The sequence below is a fragment of the Ranitomeya imitator genome, chromosome 3, assembly GCF_032444005.1.
Source record: "Ranitomeya imitator isolate aRanImi1 chromosome 3, aRanImi1.pri, whole genome shotgun sequence".
NCBI lineage: Eukaryota > Metazoa > Chordata > Amphibia > Anura > Dendrobatidae > Ranitomeya > Ranitomeya imitator.
The window spans coordinates 443,167,140-443,194,136 of NC_091284.1; positions in this window are offsets into that span (position 1 = coordinate 443,167,140).

The following is a 26,997-nucleotide window of genomic DNA, read 5'->3' on the forward strand; positions in this document are numbered from 1 at the left end:
CAGAAGGTCCCTTACGTCGAGTTTCCAAGGAAGCCGAATTACCGTTAGTGCTGAAACACTCAGCAGTGATCTGTAGTCTAAGAACTGTGTCTATTCTGACTCTTCAAGGCAGTATGAGTCTCTAAATCCTTAGCCATCAATCTCTTAGATAACTGTTTGATTGCTGTACTCACATGCGATGGGTCCTCAGATAGTTCCAACTCAGCCACACTGACTTGTAATATGAGTCTAGGAGAAACAGAGTTAATTTTCTCTGAAATCTTGTATTTAAGTACAATGCAGCAGGTGGAAAGAGTAATCTAAACAGAGAAGTGCACATGTACATCCAAAAATGGCTACAGCAAACTGATAAAGAGAAAGAAGGGAGGAGCATAGGCTAATCTCAACTACAGGTGAGAAAAATGACCAAACTTCAAGGGGCAGGGCTTCTGCCTAGCAACAACAGAATGCAATGCATAACAGAGAATGCATAACAAGTTGTTCCCATTCATGGGATACAACAGTGTCTGTGTCTATTATCACTGTGAAAGTGCTGTTGCCTATGAAATAACATGAAGTAAAATATGTTACATGCTACTCATTGTATCTGACTGTGCTGATAAGTAAAAAGGGCTTTGCAAGTCCAAGCCGATGCGGCTGTCTCTTTCTGAAAACAAAAAGAATTGACGAACCAGTAGGAGTATCAGAATTGAGTAGGAGAACCTACCTCACCGAAACACTGAACTCCCCACATACCCAGGGACCCAAAAGTCTCCCTATTTCTGTAGCGGGCCACGGTGCCGATTGTACTACACTCCCTATCACCCTGGGACCTGTTACATAGGTGTAGTCAGTAAGATGAAAAAAGCGGGGTGAAGAATGCCCGTGGTGCAATTTAAGAAGCGCCTGAATTGGTACAGCATATAAATTTCAAATTGGTGGACGGTGATGTAGATATAACAATACCTGAAATTGAGGAAACTATGATGGCGGCCAACAGCATGGATCCCAAGTTGGAGGTGACCTCTGATCTGATGTTGAGAAGTCAGGCCAATCATGGGAGTGGACAGCATCCAAGGGTGCAAAAAGGTGTTCCGCCCATTGGAGGGTCGACCTAAAAGAGGGGATGTGCTGAAGCCAGAGTTCTGCCCAGAAAAGGAGTCACATTCTGAAAGAGAGTGCGTTTCAAAATGAAGTACGGCCCATTGGGTAAGAGATGACTAGTGAAAGAGATGTGGCCGAAGGCAGAGTCGCTAGGAGTGATGAGTGCTGCGTTGATTGCGTCACAAGCCAGCCCCCAGAAGGGTTGGCTGAAGAGAAAAAGACCACACAAAAACTGACACCGGAAACAGTCTGCAGTAAAGCTGTGCGAGCACGTTAGAGTGAAATTGACAGTTATCATGGTTATTGACAGTTATCAGAGCCAATGAGGGCCTGAAATTTTATGCTGTATAGAGTAGATTTTTTTTTCCACACTACTTGTATACACAAAGCGGTATAGTAACGTTATTTGTTTGGCCTACAAATTGCAAAGATACTGCTGCAGAGTAGAATTATTTACACACACTGCTCGTACAAACACAGCTGCACAGTACACAGTGGATTTTGGCACAGTACTCCCTTACATATGGGTTGCAGAGTACATACAGTGCCTTTTGGCCCAGTACTATAACAGACATTGTTGCAGAGTACGTGCAGCGGATTTTGGCAAAGTACTCCCACAGATATTGGTTGCAGAGTACACACAGTGGCTTTTGGCACAGTACTATCACAGATATGGTTTCAGAGTACACACAGCAGCTTTTTGGCACAGTACTATCAATAGACTTGGCTGCAGTGTACATACAGTACTGCAGTTTTGGCACAATACTCACACAGATATAGGTTGAAGAGTACATACAGTATCTTTTGACACACTACTATCACAGACATGGTTGCAGATTACACACAGCGGCTTTTGGCACAGTACTTGCATAGATATAGCTTGAAGAGTACACACAGCAGCTTTTGGCACAGAATGCCTATAGATATGGGTTGTAGAGTACACACAGCAGCTTTTGGTACAGATAAATGGGTTGTTCACTGTGTCAAGTGCAAAAAGCAGAAGAAACTAATGGCTAGCACATGACTTATGCTTGGATGTACGGTGCTAGTGAACAGAATCAATGATCCCATACATAAGTAAAGTCTATAATCACTGCACTCATACCAGGAGATTTGCTTCAAGTGAATATTTTATTTATAGGTGATAAGCGACAGGCAATATTAACGTTTCGGCCACAGTGTGGCCTTGATCACAATGTTGCTGAAAAAAATGAAAAAAATATATATAATGTACAGGATATACAGTGAGTCACTTCGGTATAAACCAAGTATAGAAATTTACCGCACACTCAATTCTGGTATTTTGCAAAAAAGGGGTTTGTGCCAAATGTATTCAAATACACTATACAAAAAGTTGCCACATTGAAACTTGTAGAGAGAACCCAATGTTTCGACCCTCCCGGGTCTTATTCATGGGGTTGCTAGGAAAGTAGAAAACAACAGTATAAGCAACTGTCTGTAATATAGCAACATTATAGACACTGGTAACAAAATCAAATAGGACAAAATAGCACAAAATAACACAAAATAACAAAACAAAATAACAATATAACACCAAAAGAATATAGGGATAAGATTAAAAACATAGGGATAAGATTAAAAACAGGCAGCCAGAGGTGGTGAAGGACTGGCAATAGGAAGCAACGGGAATCAGCATCTGTCGATAAGCTAGGTCAGGAGAGATACAATGCATTTTAATTACCTCTGATCCTTGGTATATCTATACAAAACAGTGGCAGTGGTAGAGGATAAATAAGCGATCCCTTCCAGGTATGACCTGTCATTATGATAAGATGTAAATAATATTAGACTACAAAAGTAAATAGTATGTATGCAGAAAAAACTTGTTGGTATCGGGAAAAGAAACCCTGGAGGTCATAGGTGCGTATGGCTATGGACAATGTATGGTGTTGGCGTCCCCATATAGGTGGTCACGTAAGAGATGAACTAGGACCCATAAGTAAGGTCCCATGAAGTGTGTCCCAGAATGGGGGAAACAGGAGAGGGGTCATATTACGTGTAGCAGTTAGATGTCCACTAATTAGGTGCCAGACCCATATAATGTGTCCATGATAATGAGGATACAGAGTAAGGTGGAATATATAACAAGAGAGGAGAGGGAGTGGGGGAAGAGAAGGGGGAGGAAGCTCCAAAAAAATACCTTGTTGTAGGGCCAGATATAGTTTCTCTGTCCCGGGTGTATGGAGCCTGATAGGGAGGGCCGTCTCACTGTGAAAAGGCCTGTCCGTTAGGAGGTTATACAAATATATATAGGAAGATGCAGGGCAACTGGCTAAGAAGAGCGGGGTAAGAGAGGGGGGGAAAATGTAAGTGGCATCCGTACCTGTGTGAGCTCGTGTCCTGCTGTGTTATCAGCGGCGCTCCCGTGCCCTGCTGTGGGAATGAAGTGGGAACGAGCAGGGGTGCTGCCTAGAAATACCGCCGCACCGGAAGTGTGCACTTCCGGACCGGAAGTGGCATGGTGTAAACCGCGCATGCGCAGTCGGCGCTGAATACTAGTATGGGCAAACCTGCCCAAAGGGTGGGAGTATTGTCAGTGGCGCTCCGCGCCCTGCTGTGGGGGTGAGGTGGGAACGAGCAGGGGTGCTGACTAGAAATATCGCCCACCGGAAGTGTGTACTCCCGGACTGGAAGTGGCGCGGTGTAAACCGCGCATGCGCGGTCCGCGCTGAATACTAGTATGGGCAAATCTGCCCAGAGATGGGAGTATCAGAGCGCTGAGAGTAGTGCATAGGGAGAAAGCTGTCTAATATAAGGGGAGAATTAGGAGCGTCTGCAATAATGATGGCTGACTAAAAGGTGGACAACACATAGTCTGGAAATAATGAGTCTGTCTGGAGAGTGGAGTAAAAGCGAGTGCTGGAGAATATTGTAAGAATGAGGATGGAGTGTAGAACAAAAAAAAATGAGGTCACTTAGGTATAAGACATATCATACATATTTACAAAGAAATTGAAAACATGTCAGGTAGAATCAAAACGAATGAGTAGGGTTATTCACTGATCACAGTTGAATAAAGGACCACGTATCATTGGTGCAAGAACATAAATCAGAGGCTAGGTAGAGATGAAGTTGTAGTTGTATATAGTAGTGAGATGGAAGGATAAGAGCTAAACAGATGAAAGAGGTCGACATACCGTTCTATTGGTGCATCAACAAGTCGTACTCGTGCATCCCCTTTGGGAAGAGATATAGTGGTAGGTATGTCCTGTTAGGAATACTAAAGTATTGTAAACCCCTTCTTTTTTTGTTCCGTAGATGGTTTTATTTATAATGAATACTGAGTGGTATGGTGAAATGAGCAATACATGCAGAACAGGAAAAAAAAGAGAAAAGTGGCAAATTATCAGTGGTGGGGTATAAGGTAATTATCAGTGATGGGGTGTAAGGTAAGGCAATATATATAATTTGTACAGTGATTATGAGGTATGTAGAGGGAGTAAGTAACAGTGTAGAAAAATATAGAATGATGGGGGCCAAGTTTACCACATGGATGAAGCATGTACTTTAGTTTGCAAAATTGATATGACTAAAAAAGGGAAAAAAGGTTCACTTAGATGAGGTCTGTATAGATATATATGTAGGTAATAAATAAGGGAATACATATTTACCACGTTCAATAGGGGTAATGATGAAGCCGCAGTACTATTATTGATATGCGCTCTCAAAGCTGTACGGCAAAAGTTTGTAATGGTAAGTATAGTGGTAGTATATAGGCTGGTAGTTATCTAAAACAAAGAAGGGCTTACATCCGGTGGTCTGGTGGTATCTGAAAATCCGTGGCTGTAAAAGCCGACATTGGTGGTTAAGTGGGAGGGCTGGCAGGTTTGCGCCCAAGGGAGGACAAGGTACAATGGCCGGTGCACCCTGCGATCCATGACCACTGCCTTGGCTTCCTCCCGATTCGCCACAATCTTAATCCCTCAGAGAGACAAGCCCTTGAATCTCTCAGGGACAATAGAAACATTGTGATAAAACCGGCGGAAAAGGGGGGTGCTGTTGTGAATTCCGCTCTTGGGCTCCCTCTGGTGGTTGTAAATAGTATTTTTGTGAGTTCTGCTCTTGGGCTCCCTCCTGTGGTTTTGAGTGGTATGGCTGCTTCTTGGATTTAGCTTCTGCAGCTGTTTTCACTGATCGTCTTTCGGGCTCGGCTATATTAGTCTGGCCTTAGCCCTCATTCAATGCCAGTTGTCAATTGTTCCAGCCTGGAGTCATTGCTCTTTGGATTTTCCTGACACTCTGACCAGTTTTGCAAAGCTAAGTCCTTGCTTGTCCTTTGCAGTTCACTTATTGTGGACTTTGTTTTTCAGTACTGTCTTTGTTTTTGCTCATTTGTCCAGCTTATCAGTATGGATCTATTCAGCTAAGCTGGAAGCTCTGGGCAGCAGAGTTTGCCCTCCACACCTTTAGTTAGCTGTGGAGTTTTTTGCATTTCTCTGCGGTGGACTTTTTCTAGGTTTTATTACTGACCGCACAGTGCTCTTTCCTGTACTATTCCTATCTAGCTAGTAGTGGCCTCCTGTGCTAAATCTTGTTTCATACTACGTATGTCATTTCCTTCTCCTCTCACAGTCATTACATGTGGGGGGCTATCTATCCTTTGGGGATTTTCTCTGAGGCAAGATAGTTTTCCTGCTTCTATCTTTAGGGGTAGTTAGCTCTTAGGCTGTGAGGAGGTGCCTAGGGAGTGTTAGGAGCATCCCACGGCTATTTCTAGTGTTGTGTTGAGCTTAGGGACTGCGGTCAGTATAGTTCCCACCTGCTCAGAGCTAGTCACATGTCGCTCCTTAATCACCAGACCATAACAGTACAACTGGCCAAAAGTGAGCTGAATGCATCTCAAAAGAAGGAAAAGAAAAGGAGTTCTGAGCCATTTTTTTTTCTTTGGTTTGTTTTGTCTTTTTTTCTTCCTTTTAATCTCTGGGTGATTCTGGATTTGGATGCAGGCATGGATGTTCAGGGGTTATTTTCTCGTGTGGATCAGCTTGCTGCAAGAGTACAGAGTATTCAAGATTATGTTGCTCAGACTCCGGCCTTAGAGCCTAGAATACTCCGGATTTGTTTTACGGGGATAGATCTAAGTTTTTGAACTTTAAAAATAACTGCAAATTGTTTTTTGCTCTGAAACCCCGTTCCTTTGGTGATCCCATTCAGCAAGTAAAGATAGTTATTTCTCTGCTGCGTGGCGATCCTCAGGACTGGGCATTCCCTCTTGAGTCAGGGAATCCGGCATTGCTTAAAGGGACACTGTCACCTGAATTTGGAGGGAACAATCTTCAGCCATGGAGGCGGGGTTTTTGATTCACCCTTTCCTTACCCGCTGGCTGCATGCTGGCTGCAATATTGGATTGAAGTTCATTCTCTGTCCTCCATAGTACATGCCTGCACAAGGCAATCTTGCCTTGCGCAGGCGTGTACTATGGAGGACAGAGAATGAACTTCAATCCAATATTGCAGCCAGCATGCAGCCAGCGGGTAAGGAAAGGGTGAATCAAAAACCCCAAAACCCCGCCTCCATGGCTGAAGATTGTTCCCTCCAAATCCAGGTGACAGTGTCCCTTTAATGTAGATGCATTTTTTCAATTGCTCGGATTATTGTATGACGAACCTAACTCTGTAGAGCATGCTGAGAAAACACTGTTGGCCCTGTGTCAGGGTCAGGAAGCGGCAGAATTATACTGCCAGAAATTTAGAAAATGGTCTGTGCTCACTAGATGGAATGAGGACGCTCTGGCAGCCATTTTCAGAAAGGGTCTTTCTGAAGCCCCTAAAGATGTTATGGTGGGGTTTCCCACGCCTGTTGGTTTGAGCCAATCTATGTCTCTGGCCATTCAGATTGATCGGCGCCTGCGCGAACGCAAAGTGGTGCACTATATGGCAGTGTCCTCTGAGCAGAGTCCTGAGTCCATGCAATGTGATAGGATTTTGACTAGAGCGGAACAGAGGGGATACAGACGTCAAAATGGGCTGTGTTTTTACTGTGGTGATTCTGCTCATGCTATTTCTGATTGCCCTAAGCGTATTAAGAGGGTCGCTAGATCTGTTACCATTAGTACTGTGCAGCCTAAGTTTCTCCTGTCTGTGACCCTGATTTGCTCATTGCCATCTTTTTCTGTCATGGCATTTGTGGATTCAGGCGCTGTTCAGAACTTAATGGACTTAGAATTCGCTAGGCGCTGTGGTTTTTCTTTGCAGCCTTTGCAGAGTCCCATACCCTTGAGGGGTATTGATGCTACACCATTGGCCAAGAATAAACCTCAGTATTGGACTCAGCTGACTATGTGCATGGCTCCTGCACATCAGGAAGATTGCCGTTTTCTGGTGTTGCATAATTTACATGATGTTGTTGTACTGGGTTTTCCATGGTTACAAGTACACAATCCAGTGCTGGATTGGAAATCAATGTCTGTGACTAGTTGGGGGTGTCAAGGGGTACATAGTGACGTTCCTTTAATGTCAATTTCCTCTTCCCCCTCTTCTGATGTTCCTGAATTTTTGTCAGATTTCCAGGATGTATTCGATGAGCCCAAGTCCAGTTCCCTTCCTCCACATAGGGACTGTGATTGTGCTATTGACTTGATTCCTGGCTGTAAGTTCCCTAAGGGCCGACTTTTCAATCTGTCTGTGCCATAGCATGCCGCCATGCGGAGCTATGTTAAGGAGTCTTTAGAGAAGGGGCATATTCGGCCGTCTTCGTCACCATTGGGAGCGGGATTTTTTTTTGTTGTCAAGAAGGATGGCTCCTTAAGACCCTGTATTGATTATCGCCTTCTTAATAAGATCACGGTCAAATTCCAATACCCTTTACCTTTGCTCTCTGATTTGTTTGCTCAGATTAAGGGGGCTGTTATGAAAGGCAATTCAGTACTACAATGGACATATCGGTCAGAGCACATACAGTGATCTGACAATAACCCAAAATCATAGAACGAGCTCTGAGACGTGGGAACTCTGCAGACCGCAATCCCTAATCCTCTCCAAACAACACTAGAGGCAGCCGTGGATTGCGCCTAACTCTGCCTATGCAACTCGGCACAGCCTGAGAAACTAACTAGCCTGAAGATAGAAAATAAGCCTACCTTGCCTCAGAGAAATACCCCAAAGGAAAAGGCAGCCCCCCACATATAATGACTGTGAGTTAAGATGAAAAGACAAACGTAGAGATGAAATAGATTCAGCAAAGTGAGGCCCGACTTTCTTAACAGATCGAGGATAGAAAAGGTAACTTTGCGGTCTACACAAAACCCTAAAGAAAACCACGCAAAGGGGGCAAAAAGACCCTCCGTACCGAACTAACGGCACGGAGGTACACCCTTTGCGTCCCAGAGCTTCCAGCAACAAATTAGACAAGCTGGACAGAAAAAATAGCAAACAAATAGCAAAGAAGAACTTAGCTATGCAGAGCAGCAGGCCACAGGAATGATCCAGGGAAAAGCAAGTCCAACACTGGAACATTGACAGGAAGCCAGGATCAAAGCATTAGGTGGAGTTAAGTAGAGAAGCACCTAACGACCTCACCAGATCACCTGAGGAAGGAAACTCAGAAGCCGCAGTACCACTTCCCTCCACCAACAGAAACTCACAGAGAGAACCAGCCGAAGTACCACTTGTGACCACAGGAGGGAGCTCTGCCACAGAATTCACAACAGTACCCCCCCCTTGAGGAGGGGTCACGGAACCCTCACCAGAGCCCCCAGGCTGACCAGGATGAGCCACATGAAAGGCACGAACAAGATCGGGAGCATGGACATCAGAGGCAAAAACCCAGGAATTATCTTCCTGAGCATAACCCTTCCATTTAACCAGATACTGGAGTTTCCGTCTAGAAACACGAGAATCCAAAATCTTCTCCACAATATACTCCAATTCCCCCTCCACCAAAACCGGGGCAGGAGGATCAACAGATGGAACCATAGGTGCCACGTATCTCCGCAACAATGACCTATGGAATACGTTATGTATGGAAAAAGAATCTGGAAGGGTCAGACGAAAAGACACAGGATTAAGAACCTCAGAAATCCTATACGGACCAATGAAACGAGGTTTAAACTTAGGAGAGGAAACCTTCATAGGAATATGACGAGAAGATAACCAAACCAGATCCCCAACACGAAGTCGGGGACCCACACGGCGTCTGCGATTAGCGAAACGTTGAGCCTTCTCCTGGGACAAGGTCAAATTGTCCACTACACGAGTCCAAATCTGCTGCAACCTGTCCACCACAGTATCCACACCAGGACAGTCCGAAGACTCAACCTGTCCTGAAGAGAAACGAGGATGGAACCCAGAATTGCAGAAAAATGGCGAAACCAAGGTAGCCGAGCTGGCTCGATTATTAAGGGCGAACTCAGCCAAAGGCAAAAAGGACACCCAGTCATCCTGATCGGCAGAAACAAAGCATCTCAGATATGTTTCCAAGGTCTGATTGGTTCGTTCGGTCTGGTCATTAGTCTGAGGATGGAAAGCCGAGGAAAAAGACAAGTCAATGCCCATCCTACCACAAAAGGCTCGCCAAAACCTTGAAACAAACTGGGAACCTCTGTCAGAAACGATATTCTCTGGAATGCCATGTAAACGAACCACATGCTGGAAGAACAATGGCACCAAATCAGAGGAGGAAGGCAATTTAGACAAGGGTACCAGATGAACCATCTTAGAAAAGCGATCACAGACCACCCAAATGACTGACATCTTTTGAGAAACGGGAAGATCAGAAATAAAATCCATAGAGATATGTGTCCAAGGCCTCTTCGGGACCGGCAAGGGCAAAAGCAACCCACTGGCACGAGAACAGCAGGGCTTAGCCCGAGCACAAATCCCACAGGACTGCACAAAAGCACGCACATCCCGCGACAGAGACGGCCACCAAAAGGATCTAGCCACTAACTCTCTGGTACCAAAGATTCCAGGATGACCAGCCAACACCGAACAATGAACCTCAGAGATAACTTTATTGGTCCACCTATCAGGGACAAACAGTCTCTCCGCTGGACAACGATCAGGTTTATTAGCCTGAAATTTTTGCAGCACCCGCCGCAAATCAGGGGAGATGACAGACACAATTACTCCTTCCTTTTGGATACCCGCCGGCTCAGACAAACCCGGAGAGTCGGGCACAAAACTCCTAGACAGAGCATCCGCCTTCACATTTTTAGAGCCCGGAAGGTACGAAATCACAAAGTCAAAACGGGCAAAAAAACAGCGACCAACGAGCCTGTCTAGGATTCAACCGCTTAGCAGACTCAAGATAAGTCAAGTTCTTATGATCAGTCAATACCACCACGCGATGCTTAGCTCCTTCAAGCCAATGACGCCACTCCTCGAATGCCCACTTCATGGCCAGCAACTCTCGGTTGCCCACATCATAATTTCGCTCAGCAGGCGAAAACTTCCTGGAAAAAAAGCGCATGGTTTCATCACTGAGCAATCAGAACCTCTCTGCGACAAAACAGCCCCTGCTCCAATCTAAGAAGCATCAACCTCGACCTGGAACGGAAGCGAAACATCTGGTTGACACAACACAGGGGCAGAAGAAAAACGACGCTTCAACTCTTGAAAAGCTTCCACAGCAGCAGAAGACCAATTGACCAAATCAGCACCCTTCTTGGTCAAATCAGTCAATGGTTTGGCAATACTAGAAAAATTGCAGATGAAGCGATGATAAAAATTAGCAAAGCCCAGGAACTTTTGCAGACTTTTCAGAGATGTCGGCTGAGTCCAATCATGGATGGCTTGGACCTTAACAGGATCCATCTCGATAGTAGAAGGGGAAAAGATGAACCCCAAAAATGAAACCTTCTGCACACCAAAGAGACACTTTGATCCCTTCACAAACAAAGAATTAGCACGCAGGACCTGAAAAACTGTTCTGACCTGCTTCACATGAGACTCCCAATCATCCGAGAAGATCAAAATGTCATCCAAGTACACAATCAGGAATTTATCCAGTTACTCTCGGAAGATGTCATGCATAAAGGACTGAAACACTGATGGAGCATTGGCAAGTCCGAATGGCATCACTAGATACTCAAAATGACCCTCGGGTGTATTAAATGCAGTTTTCCCTTCATCTCCTCGCCTGATTCGCACCAGATTATACGCACCACGAAGATCTATCTTGGTGAACCAACTAGCCCCCTTAATCCGAGCAAACAAATCAGATAACAATGGCAAGGGGTACTGAAATTTAACCGTGATCTTATTTAGAAGGCGGTAATCTATACAAGGTCTCAGCGAACCATCCTTCTTGGCTACAAAAAAGAACCCTGCTCCTAATGGTGACGATGACGGGCGAATATGCCCCTTCTCCAGGGATTCCTTCACATAACTGCGCATAGCGGCGTGCTCAGGCACGGATAAATTAAACAGTCGACCTTTTGGGAATTTACTACCAGGAATCAAATTGATAGCACAATCACAATCCCTATGCGGAGGTAGGGCATCGGACTTGGGCTCATCAAATACATCCCGGTAATCAGACAAGAACTCTGGAACCTCAGAAGGGGTGGATGATGAAATTGACAGAAATGGAACATCACCATGTACCCCCTGACAACCCCAGCTGGACACCGACATGGATTTCCAATCTAATACTGGATTATGGGCTTGTAGCCATGGCAACCCCAACACGACCACATCATGCAGATTATGCAACACCAGAAAGCGTATAACCTCCTGATGTGCAGGAGCCATGCACATGGTCAGCTGGGTCCAGTATTGAGGCTTATTCTTGGCCAAAGGCGTGGCATCAATTCCTCTCAATGGAATAGGACACTGCAAGGGCTCTAAGAGAAACCCACAACGCTTAGCAAACTCCAAGTCCATCAAATTCAGGGCAGCGCCTGAATCCACAAATGCCATGACAGAATACGATGACAAAGAACAGATCAAGGCAACAGACAGAAGAAATTTTGACTGTACCGTACCAATGGTGGCAGACCTAGCGAACCGCTTAGTGCGCTTAGGACAATCAGAGATAGCATGAGTGGAATCACCACAGTAGAAACACAGCCCATTCAGACGTCTGTGTTCTTGCCGTTCAACTCTGGTCAAAGTCCTATCGCACTGCATAGGCTCAGGTCTAAGCTCAGGTAATACCGCCAAATGGTGCACAGATTTAAGCTCACGCAAGCGTCGACCGATCTGAATGGCCAAAGACATAGACTCATTCAAACCAGCAGGCATAGGAAATCCCACCATGACATCCTTAAGGGCTTCAGAGAGACCCTTTCTGAAGATAGCTGCCAGCGCAGATTCATTCCATTGAGTGAGCACGGACCACTTTCTAAATTTCTGACAATATACCTCTATCTCATCCTGACCCTGACAAAGAGCGAGCAAATTTTTCTCTGCCTGATCCACTGAATTAGGTTCATCATACAGCAATCCGAGCGCTAGGAAAAACGCATCGATATTACTCAATGCAGGATCTCCCGGCGCAAGAGAAAATGCCCAGTCCTGAGAGTCGCCGCGCAAAAAAGAAATAACAATCAAAACCTGTTGAACTGGATCACCAGAGGAGCGAGGTTTCAATGCCAGAAATAATTTACAATGATTTTTGAAACACAGAAACTTAGTTCTATCTCCAAAAAACAAATCAGGAATAGGAATTCTTGGTTCTAACATAGATTTCTGATCAATAGTGTCTTGAATCTTTTGTACTCTTGCCGAGAGCTGATCCACAAATGAAGACAGACTTCTAATGTCCATCGCTACACCTGTGTACTGAACCACCCAAATGTCTAGGGGAAAAAAAAGGCAAAACACAGTGCAAAGAAAAAAAAATGGTCTCAGAACTTCTTTTTTCCCTCTATTGAGAATCATTAGTACTTTAGGCTTCCTGTACTGTTATGAAAGGCAATTCAGTACTACAATGGACATAGTGGTCAGAGCACATACAGTGATCTGACAATAACCCAAAATCATAGAACGAGCTCTGAGACGTGGGAACTCTGCAGACCGCAATCCCTAATCCTCTCCAAACAACACTAGAGGCAGCCGTGGATTGCGCCTAACTCTGCCTATGCAACTCGGCACAGCCTGAGAAACTAACTAGCCTGAAGATAGAAAATAAGCCTACCTTGCCTCAGAGAAATACCCCAAAGGAAAAGGCAGCCCCCCACATATAATGACTGTGAGTTAAGATGAAAAGACAAACGTAGAGATGAAATAGATTCAGCAAAGTGAGGGCCGACTTTCTTAACAGATCGAGGATAGAAAAGGTAACTTTGCGGTCTACACAAAACCCTAAAGAAAACCACGCAAAGGGGGCAAAAAGACCCTCCGTACCGAACTAACGGCACGGAGGTACACCCTTTGCGTCCCAGAGCTTCCAGCAACAAATTAGACAAGCTGGACAGAAAAAATAGCAAACAAATAGCAAAGAAGAACTTAGCTATGCAGAGCAGCAGGCCACAGGAATGATCCAGGGAAAAGCAAGTCCAACACTGGAACATTGACAGGAAGCCAGGATCAAAGCATTAGGTGGAGTTAAGTAGAGAAGCACCTAACAACCTCACCAGATCACCTGAGGAAGGAAACTCAGAAGCCGCAGTACCACTTCCCTCCACCAACAGAAGCTCACAGAGAGAACCAGCTGAAGTACCACTTGTGACCACAGGAGGGAGCTCTGCCACAGAATTCACAACAGGGGGCTAGTTGGTTTACCAAGATTGACCTTCGAGGGGCATATAATCTTGTTCGTATTAAACAGGGTGACGAATGGAAAACTGCATTTAATACGCCCGAAGGCTATTTTGAATACCTGGTGATGCCTTTCGGGCTTTCTAATGCTTCTTCTGTATTTCAGTCCTTTATGCATGATATTTTCCGCAATTATCTTGACAAATTCTTGATTGTGTATTTGGATGATATTTTGATTTTTTCCAATGATTGGGAGTCTCATGTGAAGCAGGTCAGGATGGAATTCCAGATCCTTCGTGATAATGCTCTATTTGTGAAGGGGTCTAAGTGCCTATTTGGAGTTCAGAAGGTCTCTTTTTTGGGGTTTATTTTTTCTCCTTCGTCTATAGAAATGGATCTTGCCATTCATGACTGGATTCAACCCACATCTGTGAAGAGCCTTCAGAAATTTTTGGGCTTTGCTAATTTTTATCGCCGTTTCATTGCCAACTTCTCTAGTGTGGTTAAACCCCTGACCGATTTGACGAAGAAAGGCGCTGATGTGACAAATTGGTCCTCTGAGGCTGTTGAGGCCTTTCGGGAACTTAAACGCCGATTTACTTCTGCCCCTGTCTTGCGTCAGCCGGATGTTTCTCTTTCTTTTCAGGTTGAGGTTGACGCTTCTGAGATTGGGGCAGGGGCCGTTTTGTCACAGAGGAATTCTGATGGTTCCTTGATGAAGCCATGTGCCTTCTTTTCCCGAAAGTTTTTGCCTGCGGAACGCAATTATGATGTCGGCAATCGGGAGTTGTTGGCTATGAAGTTGGCATTTGAGGAGTGGCGACATTGGCTTGAGGGAGCCAAGCACCGCATTGTGGTCTTGACCGATCATAAGAATCTGATTTACCTTGAGTCGGCCAAGCGGCTGAACCCTAGACGGGCTTATGTGGTGGACAATTTGACGTTTTCCCAGGAAAGGGCTCAGCATTTTTCTAACCGCCGTCGGTGTGTTGGTCCTCGGCTTCGTGTGGGGGATTTGGTCTGGTTGTCCTCTCGTCATGTCCCTATGAAGGTTTCTTCCCCTAAGTTCAAGCCTCGGTTTATTGGTCCTTATAAGATTTCTGAGATTAAATCCTGTGTCTTTTCGTTTGGCCCTTCCAGCTTCTTTTGCCATCCACAATGTTTTCCATAGATCTTTGTTGCGGAGATATGTGGTGCCCGTTGTTCCATCTGTTGATCCTCCTGCCCCGGTGTTGGTTGAGGGGGAGTTGGAATATGTGGTTGAGAAAATTTTGGATTCTCGTTTTTCAAGGCGGAAGCTTCAGTATCTTGTCAAGTGGAAGGGTTATGGCCAGGAGGATAATTCTTGGATTGTTGCCTCCGATGTTCATGCCGCCGATTTGGTTCGTGCTTTTCATTTGGCTTGTCCGGATCGGCCTGGGGTTCTGGTGAGGGTTCGGTGACCCCTCCTCAAGGGGGGGTACTGTTGTGAATTCCGCTCTTGGGCTCCCTCCGGTGGTTGTAAATAGTATTTTTGTGAGTTCTGCTCTTGAGCTCCCTCCTGTGGTTTTGAGTGGTATGGCTGCTTCTTGGATTTAGCTTCTGCAGCTGTTTTCACTGATTGTCTTTCGGGTGAAATGAGCAATACATGCAGAACAGGGAAAAAAAGAGAAAAGTGGCAAATTATCAGTGGTGGGGTATAAGGTAATTATCAGTGATGGTGTGTAAGGTAAGACAATATATATAAGTTGTACAGTGATTATGAGGTATGTAGAGGGAGTAAGTAACAGTGTAGAAAAATATAGAATGATGGGGGCCAAGTTTACCACATGGATGAAGCATGTACTTTAGTTTGCAAAATTGGTATGCTCAGTGGTGATATGACTAAAAAAGGGAAAAAAGGTTCACTTAGATGAGGTCTGTATAGATACAGTGGGGCAAAAAAGTATTTAGTCAGTCAGCAATAGTGCAAGTTCCACCACTTAAAAAGATGAGAGGCGTCTGTAATTTACATCATAGGTAGACCTCAACTATGGGAGACAAACTGAGAAATAAAAATCCAGAAAATCACATTGTCTGTTTTTTTAACATTTTATTTGCATACTATGGTGGAAAATAAGTATTTGGTCAGAAACAAAATTTCATCTCAATACTTTGTAATATATCCTTTGTTGGCAATGACAGAGGTCAAACGTTTTCTGTAAGTCTTCACAAGGTTGCCACACACTGTTGTTGGTATGTTGGCCCATTCCTCCATGCAGATCTCCTCTAGAGCAGTGATGTTTTTGGCTTTTCGCTTGGCAACACGGACTTTCAACTCCCTCCAAAGGTTTTCTATAGGGTTGAGATCTGGAGACTGGCTAGGCCACTCCAGGACCTTGAAATGCTTCTTACGAAGCCACTCCTTTGTTGCCCTGGCGGTGTGCTTTGGATCATTGTCATGTTGAAAGACCCAGCCACGTTTCATCTTCAATGCCCTTGCTGATGGAAGGAGGTTTGCTCTCAAAATCTCACGATACATGGCCCCATTCATTCTTTCATGTACCCGGATCAGTCGTCCTGGCCCCTTTGCAGAGAAACAGCCCCAAAGCATGATGTTTCCACCACCATGCTTTACAGTAGGTATGGTGTTTGATGGATGCAACTCAGTATTCTTTTTCCTCCAAACACGACAAGTTGTGTTTCTACCAAACAGTTCCAGTTTGGTTTCATCAGACCATAGGACATTCTCCCAAAACTCCTCTGGATCATCCAAATGCCCTCTAGCAAACTTCAGACGGGCCCGGACATGTACTGGCTTAAGCAGTGGGACACGTCTGGCAGTGCAGGATCTGAGTCCATGGTGGCGTAGTGTGTTACTTATGGTAGGCCTTGTTACATTGGTCCCAGCTCTCTGCAGTTCATTCACTAGGTCCCCCCGCGTGGTTCTGGGATTTTTGCTCACCGTTCTTGTGATCATTCTGACCCCACGGGGTGGGATTTTGCGTGGAGCCCCAGATCAAGGGAGATTATCAGTGGTCTTGTATGTCTTCCATTTTCTAATTATTGCTCCCACTGTTGATTTCTTCACTCCAAGCTGGTTGGCTATTGCAGATTCAGTCTTCCCAGCCTGGTGCAGGGCTACAATTTTGTTTCTGGTGTCCTTTGACAGCTCTTTGGTCTTCACCATAGTGGAGTCTGGAGTCAGACTGTTTGAGGGTGTGCACAGGTGTCTTTTTATACTGATAACAAGTTTAAACAGGTGCCATTACTACAGGTAATGAGTGGAGGAAAGAGGAGCCTCTTAAAGAAGAAGTTACAGGTCTGTGAGAGCCAGAAATCTTGATTGTTTGTTTCTGACCAAATACTTATTTTCCACCATAATATGCAAATAAAATGTTAAAAAAACAGACAATGTGATTTTCTGGATTTTTTTTTCTCAGTTTCACTCCCATAGTTGAGGTCTACCTATGATGTAAATTACAGACGCCTCTCATCTTTTTAAGTGGTGGAACTTGCACTATTGCTGACTGACTAAATACTTTTTTGCCCCACTGTATATATGTAGGTAATAAATAAGGAAATACATATTTACCACGTTCAATAGGGGTAATGATGAAGCCGCAGTACTATTATTGATATGCGCTCTCAAAGCTGTACGGCAAAAGTTTGTAATGGTAAGTATAGTGGTAGTATATAGGCTGGTAGTTATCTAAAACAAAGAAGGGCTTACATCCGGTGGTCTGGTGGTATCTGAAAATCCGTGGCTGTAAAAGCCGACATTGGTGGTTAAGTGGGAAGGCTGGCAGGTTTGCGCCCAAGGGAGGACAAGGTACAATGGCCGGTGCACCCTGCGATCCATGACCACCGCCTTGGCTTCCTCCCGATTCGCCACAATCTTAATCCCTCAGAGAGACAAGCCCTTGAATCTCTCATGGGCAATAGAAACATTGTGATAAAACCGGCGGAAAAAGGGGGTGCTGTTGTGAATTCCGCTCTTGGGCTCCCTCTGGTGGTTGTAAATAGTATTTTTGTGAGTTCTGCTCTTGGGCTCCCTCCTGTGGTTTTGAGTGGTATGGCTGCTTCTTGGATTCAGCTTCTGCAGCTGTTTTCACTGATCGTCTTTCGGGCTCGGCTATATTAGTCTGGCCTTAGCCCTCATTCAATGCCAGTTGTCAATTGTTCCAGCCTGGAGTCATTGCTCTTTGGATTTTCCTGACACTCTGACCAGTTCTGCAAAGCTAAGTCCTTGCTTGTCCTTTGCAGTTCACTTATTGTGGACTTTGTTGTTCAGTACTGTCTTTGTTTTTGCTCATTTGTCCAGCTTATCAGTATGGATCTATTCAGCTAAGCTGGAAGCTCTGGGCAGCAGAGTTTGCCCTCCACACCTTTAGTTAGGTGTGGAGTTTTTTGCATTTCTCTGCAGTGGACTTTTTCTAGGTTTTATTTCTGACTGCACAGTGCTCTTTCCTGTACTATTCCTATCTAGCTAGTAGTGGCCTCCTGTGCTAAATCTTGTTTCATACTACGTATGTCATTTCCTTCTCCTCTCACAGTCATTACATGTGGGGGGCTATCTATCCTTTGGGGATTTTCTCTGAGGCAAGATAGTTTTCCTGCTTCTATCTTTAGGGGTAGTTAGCTCTTAGGCTGTGACGAGGTGCCTAGGGAGTGTTAGGAGCATCCCACGGCTATTTCTAGTGTTGTGTTGAGCTTAGGGACTGCGGTCAGTATAGTTCCCACCTGCTCAGAGCTAGTCACATGTCGCTCCTTAATCACCAGACCATAACAGGGTGCCATCGTGATCATGAATAGAAGCTACTATGTAGCCGAAGTCAAGAGACAACTCTCTGACAACACCACATATAGAAAAGTCCATTGTGATCCCACCATCTCCATACGTAACAAAATCAACTCAGTTCTGGACAAACACCTTGAACTCAGAACCATTGACAGCAAAACAAAGACCTATCTACTTAACCACCACCCTGTGACACCTGTACTATATATTCTCTCCAAAATACACAAAGACCTTCATAACCCACCAGGACGTCCAATAGTAGTATCTACCGACTCCCTCCTCAACCCCCTTTCAATCTTTCTAGAAAAACTCCTGACACCATACACTCATGCAACAAAATCATTAATTCTTGATACAGGTGACTTTTTGAACAAATTACATGATATCAATCAGGTTCCACCTGAGAGCATTCTGTGTACCCTAGACGTGAACAGTTTATATACCTCTATTGCTCATGACAAGGGAATAGAAGCATTATGCCTCACTTTACAAGAAGCCAACATTGACAGGGGGTCTCAAGAACTATGCCTAGACCTACTTAACCTTGTCCTGAGGAAAATGTCTTTCTTTTTGAAGACTACTTCCTGCTCCTTCTTCGACCGCTTTCAATCAGGCTTCCGGTCACACCACTCCACTGAAACTGCCCTAACTAAGGTCACCAATGACCTATTAACCGCCAAGAGCAAGCGACACTACTCTATCCTCCTCCTCCTGGACCTGTCCTCTGCCTTTGACACAGTGGACAATTCCCTGCTGCTGCAGATCCTCTCATCCCTTGGAATCACAGACTTGGCCCTATCCTGGATCTCGTCATACCTAAATGACCGTACATTCAGCGTCTCCCACTCACACACCACCTCCTCACCACGCCCCCAATCTGTCGGAGTCACGCAAGGTTCTGTTCTAGGACCCCTGCTCTTCTCCATTTACACCTTTGGCCTGGGACAGCTCATAGAATCTCACGGCTTTCAATATCATCTCTATGCTGACGACACACAGATCTACATCTCTGGACCAGATATTACCACCCTACTAACCAGAATCCCTCAATGTCTGTCTGCTATTTCATCCTTCTTCTCCACTAGATTTCTAAAACTTAACATGGACAAAACAGAATTCATCATCTTTCCCCCATCTCACACGACCTCCCCAACGAACCTATCCATTACAGTAAACGGCTGCCCACTCTCCCCAGTCCCACAAGCCCGCTGTCTTGGGGTAATCCTTGACACTGATCTCTCTTTTAAACCACATATCCAAGCACTTTCCACTTCCTGCCGCCTCCAACTCAAAAATATTTCACGGATCCGCACATTCCTAAACCAAGAATCCGCAAAAACCCTAGTCCATGCCCTCATCATCTCCCGCCTTGATTACTGCAACCTCCTGCTCTGTGGCCTCCCCTCTAACACTCTTGCACCCCTCCAATCTATTCTAAACTCTGCTGCCCGACTAATCCACCTGTCCCCCCGCTATTCCCCGGCCTCTCCCCTCTGTCAATCCCTGCACTGGCTCCCCATCACCCAGAGACTCCAGTACAAAAGCCTAACCATGACATACAAAGCCATCCACAACCTGTCTCCTCCATACATCTGCGACTCCCGGTACTCTCCTGCACGCAACCTCCGATCCTCACAAGATCTCCTTCTCTACTCCCCTATTATCTCCTCTTCCCACAATCGCATACAAGATTTCTTTCGTGCATCCCCCCTACTCTGGAATTCTCTACCACAACATATCAGACTCTCGCCTACCATCGAAACCTTCAAAAAGAACCTGAAGACCCACCTCTTCCGACAAGCCTACAACCTGCAGTAACCACCGATCGACCAAACCGCTGCATGGCCAGCTCTACCCTACCTACTGTATCCTCACCCATCCCTTGTAGATTGTGAGCCCTCGCGGGCAGGGTCCTCTCTCCTCCTGTACCAGTTGTGACTTGTATTGTTCAAGATTATTGTACTTGTTTTATTATGTATACCCTTCCTCACATGTAAAGCGCCATGGAATAAAAGGCGCTATAATAATAAAAAATAATAATAATAATACAGACATGCGGGACCGTGATGGGGTCTAATGTAGCCCCGGCTTATGCAAATTTATATATGGACCGCTTTGAACAAGAGTAGATATATCCTAATCCCATTTTCCAACATCAGGCCCTAACGTGGTACAGATATATTGATGATATCTTTTGCATTTGGCAGGGTGACCAAACTAGCCTCCTAGAGTTCTACAACTATATCAACACCATTAGACCTGAACTAACATTCACATTATCGTACCAGACTGATGCAGTCACATTCCTTGACACCAAGGTCCTCAAGGACACCAGGGGGACACTAAGCACTGACATCTAGACCAAACGCACAGATTGCAATAGCCTTCTTCTATTGAATCTCTTGCTGCAGCTCCTCTCCACATTCCTTGTGGCTCTGCTCTGATTAACTTCTGCAGCTGCAGTAATCTCTTGCTGCAGCTCCTCTCCGCATTCCTTCCAGTTCTGCTCTGCTTTGCCACTGCAGAAATCTCTTGCTGCAGCTCTTCTCCATATTCCTTGTGGTTCTGCTCTGCTTAGCTTTTATTGCTGCGCTTTCTCTTGCTGCTCTACCGCTCCTATTTGTAGCCTTGTGGTTCTCTTCCTGTGTGAACAGGTCCCAACCTGTTCCTTCATTCTCTTTTCCTTCTGGCTTGTTTCCTTTTTTGCACCTCCTGTGTGAACAGGTTCCTACCTGTTCATTCATACTACATATCCATACTTGCACCTCCTGTGTGAACAGGTCCCTACCTGTCCCTTCAACCTACCCTGTGTTCTCTGCCGTGCCTGCCAGCCCTGTGTTCTCTGCCGTGTCTCTGCCAGCCCTATGTTTTCTGACAGCCCTGTGTTCTCTGCCGTGTCTCTGCCAGCCCTGTGTTCTCTGCTGTGTCTCCACCAGCCCTGTGTTCTTTGCCATGCCTGCCAGCCCTGTGTTCTCTGCCGTGCTTGCCAGCCCTGTGTTCTCTGCCGTGTCTCTGCCAGCTCTGTGTCTCAGCCGTGCCAGCCTATTCGTCTGAATCTCATCCATGCTCATCTGCTAGTCCTGCCTGATGCCTGCACCAATCCTAGTGTTCCTGTCTACCAAGTGGGATCAGCAGCCACAGCCAGACACCACCCTGGAGTAGCACCTGGCAGCTGCCTGCTGCACAAGCCTGACCTCACCATCAGAGGCTCCAGTGAAAACCCAGGCAGCTGTCATAGTCACGCCCCTTCCAGGGTAGTCTGGTTTGTGGCACAGTGGGGCCACAAACCCCCTGAGCTCACGCCCACCAGTCAGGGCGTGAGCGTGACAGTTTGCACAGGCCATGGCCTCTGCTGTATTCCATGTCCTACCACTCGCAGAGCATGATGAACTTTCTCTCTATCAGTATGAGCAACCTGAAAAGTTCGTTCCACCAAGGGTGGTTCACATTGAGGAGACTTCTGACCCAATCATTGTCCCAAACGCTCTCTTCAAGCAACTTCAGGCCTATGAGGAGGAGGAGCACGACCCAGCAGACCCGCCTAGGTTCTATGGGAATCCAGAAGATTGCCAAAGCTTCCTGGAACAGTGCTTGCGCTACATCCTGCAGAATGCAGCTTGTTTCCCCTCTGACTGGGTTAAGGTGGGTTACATTATGTCCTACCTAGCAGGAGATGCTTTGCTTTATTATGGATTTGTCCCCTCTGGGAAGCAGGGGATCCTATCGTCATGAACCTAGAGGCCTTCCTGGTGGCCTTCCGTAGAGTCTTTGATATACCTCGTCCTTCTGCTCCTGTGAAGTCTTCCCCATCTAGATCCGAGAGGTGCTCCAGACGGGCAAAACCCGTGAAGAAACCTCCATGTCAAGCCATGACCGTCTGTGATCCTCCAGTTCCTCTACTCGTTAAAGCAGCTACCCGAGTAAAGCCTAAGAAGGTTGATGAGAGTGGGCTGGCAAAGCAGCAGCCTGAAATCAGCCATAAGTAGGGCATACGGTGTTGCTGCAGTTGTGAGGAACACCTGGATGGTCTCTGTCCAGGGAATCTAAAATTCCAAAACCTTGGGTCAGTAGGAGAGGCTGCCCTTGGTGAGAATAACTCCCTTCCGCTAAAGTCTGTATCTGTTCCGGTGCCTTGTGGGAGCTTCAGTCCTGCAGATGTGTTCAAGCTGCAAACCAGTCGGAGTCTATGTGTGGTTCCTGTTCCACAGCTCCAGAATCCTGTGAAGGTGTTTGGTGAATGCCGAGTCCTACTTATGAACAGTCCAGTGTCGAAGGGACTACTAAAGCTCCAAATTGGAGCATTATATTCAAAGAAATTTGTCTTTCACTTGCTGACCAGTTTGCCCATTGGTCGTTCTGAGCTGGGTACTCTACTGCCCAGTCCGGTCCGAAGACCCAGCATGGTGCTGCATTTTGAACTACCTAGTCTCCTGAGGTCTCTAGTTCCTATAATGCAAGGTCAGTCTACAGTGTTGTCAACTTCTCCACCTGATCTGCTGGTTAAGTCATGGTGTGCTGACGCCACTGAAGAAAAGGAAGCAGTGGCGCCCTCTCCGCACACCTCAAGTGACAATACCAGTGACCAGTTCCCAGGAACATCCCTGTTGCTTAAAAAATTTTCTCTGAACTATGGGCAGAAGATGCTTCCTGTAAAGACGCCTTCAGACTCCATGTGGCAGGTGGATGAAGAAGTTGAAGCAGAAGCTCTTGTATCTCTGTTCTTCACCAATCCGGAGGAAGAGATGGTCCAGTTTTGTCAGAGTAACAGGCTGTTGGGGCTTCCTAAATGTATGTCTTCTGCTTCCAAGTGGCTACTTGCTGATAATACTAAGACAGAGACTTACTCATCCTTTAATCTAGAAGAGGAGGTCCAGTTTTCTCACCGTACCAAGCTGAAGATGTTTCCTGTATGTTTGCCTCCAGTTTCCATCTGGCTATTGGGTGAAGATCCCAAGACAGAAGTGTTCTCATCTCTGCTTTCCACCAGTCTAAAAGAGGAGGTACAATTTTCTTATGATGATGGGCTTAAGTTGGATCCAGTGAAGGTGTCCTCAGTTTCCAAAGAAACGGATTATGTTGAGGTCAAATCAGAAGCTTCCAAGTCCCTGCTTTCAGTCAACCAGGTGAAATAAGTCCTGTCCCTTGTATCTTCTGTGTGGGAAGCTGATCTTACTGGACTCAAAGAGACTGGGCAACCTGAGATCTCTAATATCTCATCTACCTCATTCTACCAGAGGAATGTTGTAATGGTTCTGACTGTGTGTGCCCCTATCCTTCTTCTACAAGTTATTATGGCGGGCTTGAAGAAGAGGGGCCGTAAAGGAGGGGGTACTGTAACAACTCTGCTGGCATCACGGCATGGCCTCTCATCTCTCACACTATCTTACCCACTGCTCCAGGCCATGATGTGGTTTCTATTTCTTGCCAGCTCCATATTCTGTTCCTCTGCTCTCTGCATGCTTCCTGGCTGTGTACATAGGGGGGCGGCGCCTGAACTCTCTGGTTCTTATAGGAATCAGGTGCACCTGTCTAATCTGTTCCTGACCAATTACCAATAGGCCTCCAGTATTTAGTGCAGCTCCACCCAGTGAACTGGGCCTGTGCAATGTGTTAGCTCAGTTAGTGTCTAGCTTCTGAGTTTGCCAGGCCTTGCTCTGTGTTTCTCCCTCTCTAGAGGCTATTCTCCTTGCCTTGATCTTGTTTTTCCGCCCTCCAGGAGGCAGAATATCCTGGTCCCTGTGTCTTTGTCCTTGTGTCTAGTTCCATTGCCGTGTCTGTACTTTGTCCTACCTCTGTCTCCTTGTCTGTGGCTTCCTTCACTGCTGTGTCTTTCCTTGTGTTCTCAGTCTGCTTACACTCCGCACTCTTGCGGCTCTGCCTGCTCTGTACCTTTGTGGCTTTACCTCTGCTCCGCACTCCTGCGGTTCTGCTCCGTTCTACTCTGCTCCGCTCCCATTGCTGCAGTAATCTATTGCTGCAGCTCGTCTCCGCATTCCTTGCGGTTCCACTCTGCTTAGCTTCTGCAGTAATCTCTTGCTGCAGCTCCTCTCCACATTCCTTGTGGCTCTGCTCTGCTTAGCTTCTGCAGCTGCAGTAATCTCTTGCTGCAGCTCCTCTCCACATTCCTTGTGGTTCTGCTCTGCTTAGCTTCAACGTCTGCAGTAATCTCTTGCTGCAGCTCCTCTCCGCATTCCTTCCAGTTCTGCTCTGATTTGCCGCTGCAGAAATCTCTTGCTGCAGCTCTTCTCCATATTCCTTGTGGTTCTCCTCTGCTTAGCTTTTATTGCTGCACTATCTCTTGCTGCTCTACTGCTCCTATTTGCAGCCTTGCGTTTTTTTTCCTGTGTGAACAGGTCCCAACCTGTTCCTTCATTCTCCTTTCCTTCTGGCTTGTTTCCTTTCCTGCACCTCCTGTGTGAACAGGTCCCTACCTGTCCCTTCATACACCACACCAACCTACCCTGTGTTCTCTGCCATGCCTGCCAGCCCTGTGTTCTCTGCCGTGTCTCTGCCAGCCCTGTGTTCTCTGCCAGCCCTGTGTTCTCTGCCGTGTCTCTGCCAGCCCTGTATTCTCTGCCGTGTCTCCACCAGCCCTGTGTTTTCTGCCATGCCTGCCAGCCCTGTGTTCTCTGCTGTGCCTGCCAGCCCTGTGTTCTCTGCCGTGTCTCTGCCCGCTCTGTGTCTCAGCCGTGCCAGCCTACTCGTCTGAATCTCATCCGTGCTCATCTACTAGTCCTGCCTGATGCCCGCACCAATCCTAGTGTTCCTGTCTACCAAGTGGGATCAGCAGCCACAGCCAGACACCACCCTGGAGTAGCACCTGGCAGCTGCCTGCTGCACAAGCCTGACCTCACCATCAGAGGCTCCAGTAAAAACCCAGACAGCTGTCATAGTCACGCCCCTTCCAGCGTAGTCTGGTTTGTGGCACAGTGGGGCCTCAAACCCCCCGAGCTCATGCCCACCAGTCAGGGCGTGAGCGTGACACGTATCTGACCCTACAATTTGAGAGATCAGACTACATGAGATGGCTGAAAAATTCAAAGTTCGTGATTACCCATCACAACTCCTTGAAGCAGAATCCAGCAGGACATCCAACGAGGCTAACACTAGCACAATTACAACTTGTAAGACCCCGAGAATGCCATTTGTTCACAATCATCACCCATCTATGCTTAGGGTCCATAACCTGATCCGAAGACACTGGCCCCTCTTAAACAAAGCTTATCCCAATATCCAATCATTTAAAAACCCACCTCTTATGTGTACAAGATGACCAAAGAACATAAGAGACAAGGTGGTTAGGGCTGATCTAGGATCTTGTAAGTCTACATCATGTAAGACTCTCAGTGGGCACAAAAGGACGGGTACATTCCCATGTTTAAATTGCATGAGTTGCTCTAATGTAATCAAAGGTAACAAGGTGATTCATCCACGAACGAGTAAATCCTATCCCATGAAGGACTACTACACTTGCGAGTCCAATTTTGTCATCTACATCACTAAATGTCCTTATGGCTTATTATATGTGGGCGAAACAACCCAGACCATTAGGGACCGCATTTCCAGTCATAAATCGACTATCAGATGTGAGAAAATATGGTTATTCCTACCGGCCCATTTCAAGGAGGCCAAACACAATGTGGCCCAACTCAGGTTTCAGGTAATAGAAAAGGTCCAAAGACCAAGGAGGGGTGGTAACCATATCCAGTTGTTGAAACAGCGGGAAACATACTAGATTTACTCCCTGGACACACTTCACCCTGACAGCACCTGCACACTCCTGTCTTGTCCCCTGAGGAAGGTTTCATTCCGAAACACGCGTCGGGGTGGGCTGTGGACGGCGCGGTGGTTGGAGCCTGCATCAAGGGTATGTGTATTGACAATTCCCCTGTATATACTTGATCCCTTTTGACTATGGAGGTGTTACTTAGCCTGGGATGATGGCTCATTATCGGTTACACTATTCATCAGCCTTACTATGGCTTTGTTATGTGGAATTGTCCCTTTACATCTGTGATTAACCCCTTGCACTGTCCACCGCTCTTTGGTGCATTTTCTGTGCTGCAGTGTGGCATGTCTCTCTCCTGCTTTTATCGTGCACCTGTTTGTGATTCAATTACAATAAATTATATTTGTTACTTTGGACTATAGTCTGTTTCTGGTGTGTTGTTTTTCTGAGTGTAATTTGCAGTTTGTCCTGGATACATCCACATATGCATTGTGGTGTCCATCTGGCTTTAATAATTTGGAGCTTTTTTCTCTAGTATTATTCTCCACTCTGCATATGATGTTAATTCTTTTATTCCTAAATAAAATGGGAATGGTTGGTGATATCAACATCCTGTTTGTAGCACATTAGTATATAGGAGGGGGAAACTATTCAAGATGGGTGGTGACCATGGCCGCCATTTTGAAGATGGCCATTTTGGATCCAACTTTATTTTTTTTCACTGGGAAGAGGTTCATGTGACACATCAAACTTAATGAGAATT